Genomic DNA, 4,456 nt, shown 5'->3' with positions numbered 1-4,456 from the left:
TATACCTCGCGCCTGTCCCCTCCCCCCGGCACCCGCCTCCTGAGGAGGCGTCCAATCCGCGAAGGTGCCTGGCTGCGCGAGGGGTGCTGGGAAGTGTGGTCGCTAGGGCTGTCTGTCACTTACTACGCCCTGTGTTAATTTCCTGCGTATTTCCCTTTCGTCAAAACCACCGCCGAGTTGCCAGTCTGCCTTTTGCAGATCCAGATTAGAGCTATTACCTTTATTAGGCATAGTAATTCTTTGCGGTAGCTACCAGGGCCTTAGAGAGTAGAGATTGCTTTCACTGACATGATGTTAAAACTTCACGTTTAATCTGGCTTTAAGAGAAGGAACGTTAATTGATCGTCTATTGCATTATTGGACGCTAAATTAGATTATTGGGCTAGATACTTTACAAATATTACCTATTTTTATCTTCATAACCTATGAGATGGTTATTAAGCCCATTCTGCTGCTGAGGAAACTGAGGTGTATGGAAATTAAGAGAATTCTTGTTTGTGTGTGTGTGTGTGTGTGTGTGTGAGGAAGAGCATCCCTGTGCTAACATCTGCCAATCCGCCTCTTTTTTTTGCTGAGGAAGACTGGCCCTGGGCTAACATCCGTGCCCATCTTCCTCCACTTTATATGGGAGGCCGCCAAAGCATGGCTTGCCAAGCGGCGCGTCAGTGCGCACCCGGAATCCGAACCGGCGAACCCAGGGCTGCCACAGTGGAGCGCGCGCACTTAACCGCTTGCGCCACCGGGCTGGCCCCAAGAGAATTCTTGAAGGTAGGTCTTCAGAGTATTATTCCATTGATACTCTAGTCTAAGGCAAGGGCTCAGGAAAGGCATTTTTCCAGGGTTAATTTAACAGTTACTACCTGGATGTCTAACAGCATCTCAAAGTTAACGGCCAAAACCCAACCTTGTCTCCTTCACAGCCTTCCCCAGCTCATAAATGGCAACTCCCTGCTTCCAGTTACTCAGGACAAAAACCTTGGAGTCATCCATGACTTCTTTTTCCTCGCACTCAATCTATCAGCAAATCCTACTGACTCTATCTTCAAAATATATCTAGGATCTGACCACTCCTAGCTGCTTCAACGGCTGTCCACCAGGTCAAAGCCATCATCACTGTCCTTGTTTTGCAGACAGTAACAGAGCTAATAGTGGTGGAATGGAGATACAAATGAGTAAGTTTGATTTCAGAGTCCATGAACCACTAGAATGTAAACTACAGAAGGGCAGAAACTTTTGTCTGTTTAGTTCATTACTATATCCCCAGTGCCTCTACTGGTGCTTGGCATGTAGTATGCACTCAATAAATATTTGTTGAATGAACAAATGAATCCACTACCAAAGCTAAAAATATAGTGGCAGAAAGAAGCAGGGATCCTTGAGCTATTCAAAGAGATATTTTGGGGGCCAGCCTGGTGGCGTAGTGGTTAAGTTCATGTGCTCTGCTTCAGTGGCCTGGGGTTTCCAGGTTTGAATCCCGGGCACAGACCTACTCATCAAGCACTGCTCATCAAGCTATGCTGTGGTGGCATCCCACATACAAAACAGAGGAAGATGGGCACAGATGTTAGCTCAGGGCCAATCTTCCTCACCAAAAAACAGAGAGAGATATTTTGGACCCTGACTGGTCAGTGAGATGGTGGTATTCCTATGCAATCCAGTTAGCATAACTTGCCCTCTGGTCTTATACACTTTTAGTGGAACTGATTTTTCAGGTCACATACACAGATTGAAAAATTAGACCATGACAAGGCAAAGAAGGATATCAGTTATGGAAAACTGCACCCATACCTACTACTACTCTCTTCTCTTTCTAGATAAGAAAAAATCTTTCAAGAATAAGGAGAAGGATGTCAGTGAGAAGATTCCAAACCAGAAGCTTCAGATACATTGGAAAATCTTTTTCCTGGAAAAGCATCTTTAAACATATTCTAACTATGGCTTATTACATTGAGGGCATTAAGTGACTGACACTGGAAACTCTGGTAATTAAAAACAATAGATGGAAAGGTAAAAATCTCTGGATTTTGGGATAATGGATAATTTATTTCCTTTCTCTCCTCTCCTCTCCATCTCTATGTCTGTCTGTCTGTCTATGTATCTATCTTACCTTATCTATCTTATCTTTATCTATCTATCTATCTATCTATCTATCTATCTATCTATCTATCTATCTATCTATCTATCTATCTGTTGTCCATTTGGGCTGCTATAACAAAATACCAGAGTGGGTAGCTTATAAACAACAGAAATTTATTTCTCACAATTCTGGAGGCTGGAAAGTCCAAGATCAGATGCCAGCATGGTTGGGTGAGGGCTCTCTTCTGGGTTGCAGACTTCTCATTGTATCCTCACATGGTGGAAGAAGGGTGTAGGGAGCTCTGTGGGATCTTTTTTTAATTGATGTTTTAATAGTTTTTAACATTGTGAAATTTTGGGTTGTACATTTTTGTTTGTCCATCACCATATATATGACTCCCTTCACCCCTTGTGCCCATCCCCCACCCCCACTGCCCCTGGTAACCACAATACAGTTTTCTCTGTTCATGTGTTGGTTTATATTCCACATATGAGTGAGATCATACAGTGTTTGTCTTTCTCTTTCTGGCTTCACTTAACATAATACCCTCCAGGCCCATCCATGTTGTTGCAAATGAGATGATTTTGTCTTTTTTTATGGCTGAGTAGTATTCCATTGTATATATATACACCACATTTTCTTGATCCAATCGTCAGTCAAGGGACACTTAGGTTGCTTCCACTTCTTGGCTATAGTGAATAATGGCAATGAACATAGGGGTGCATAAGCCTCTTTGGATTGCTGATTTCAGGTTCGTTGGATAGATTCCCAATAGTGGGATGCCTGGATCATAGGGCATCTCTATTTTTAATTCTTTGAGGGATCTCCATACCGTTTTCCATAGAGGCTGCACCAGTTTGCATTCCCACCAGCTGTGTATGAGGGTTCCTGTTTCTCCACATCCTCTCCAACATTTGTTGTTTTTTGTCTTGGTGATTATAGCCATTCTAACAGGCATGAGGTGATATCTTAGTGTTGTTTTGATTTGCATTTCCCTGATGATTAACGATGTTGAACATCTTTTCATGTGCCTATTGGCCATCTGTATATCTTCTTTGGAGAAGCGTCTGTTCATTTCCTCTGCCCATTTTTTGATCGGGTTGTTTTTTTGTTGTTCAGTTGTGTGAGTTCTTTATATATTATGGAGATCAACCCCTTGTCAGATGTATGTTTTGCAAATATTCTCTCCCAGCTGGTGGGTTGTCTGTTGATCTTGATTATGGTTTCGTTTGTCTTGTAGAAGCTCTTTAATCTGATAAAGTCTGTGGGATCTTTTTTATAAGAGCACTAATCCTATTTATGATAGTTCCATCCTCATGACCTAATCACTTCCCAAAGGCCTCACCTACTAATACCATCATCTTTGGAGGTTAGGTTTCAACCTATGAATGGGGGTTGGGGGGGCACATTTAGACCACAGCACTATCTATACACACACACATATATTTCTACCTTTCATATATATATGTCCAACTTATGGGGGGAGTATATATATGTAAAACTTTATCATCAGAAAAATAAATGTATGTGATCCACAGAAGGTACTCAAATATTTAATGAAATGTAAAAGTTAAACATAGATGAGGTCATTGCAGCCCTGCAATGGATGACGCAGATGCCAAGAATCCAGAACCTGCTAGACTTAACGGCCACTAGCAGTCAACTGCCTTGTTCCCAAAGCAGTTCAACAAGCACTTCTGAGTATCCCTGAGGTCCTTGCTGGGCTGGGCTCCTCACCAGCCATAAACGCTGTATGGCTGTTCATGAATGGTACAAAATCATTCTTAAACTTGAAGGAAGTGCCTAGAGAAAAAAAAAAAAAAAATGGATTCCATTCAGAGGGAAGGACCATCCTCCAAATTCTCTGAAAGCTGGCCTTCTTTGTGGACACTGCCCTGTTGAGCTCCAGAGCTGTGCCGCCAAAGGCCTGTCTGGCAGTTGATATGGGTCTGGAAAAGTTTAACAAGTCCCCAGCTAAGTAAGAAAACAAAGACAACAGAGTGAGTTGTTTTTTTGTTTTAAGTAAAGCCACATATGTTCAATACAGTATAAAGGATAGTCCTTTAGGATTGCTTTTCCTACTTTCTTTTAACACTTTTTTTTTTAACTTTATTTATTTTTCCCCCCAAAGCCCCAGCAGATAGTTGCACGTCATAGTTGCACACCCTTCTAGTTGCTGTATGTGGGACTCGGCCTCAGCATGGCCGGAGAAGCGGTGTATCGGTGTGCGCCCGGGATCCGAACCCGGGCCGCCAGCAGCGGAGCGCACGCACTTAACCACTAAGCCACAGGGCTGGCCCCCTACTTTCTTGATGTAAAAAAAAAAAGTTCTGCTCTTAATGAAATGATGACCATAGGTCTTTTTTTTTTTTTCCTTAA

This window comes from Ceratotherium simum, chromosome 5, assembly GCF_057802395.1.
Source record: "Ceratotherium simum simum isolate JZ-2026a chromosome 5, ASM5780239v1, whole genome shotgun sequence".
Lineage (NCBI taxonomy): Eukaryota > Metazoa > Chordata > Mammalia > Perissodactyla > Rhinocerotidae > Ceratotherium > Ceratotherium simum.
Note: the sequence above shows the minus strand (reverse complement) of the source record.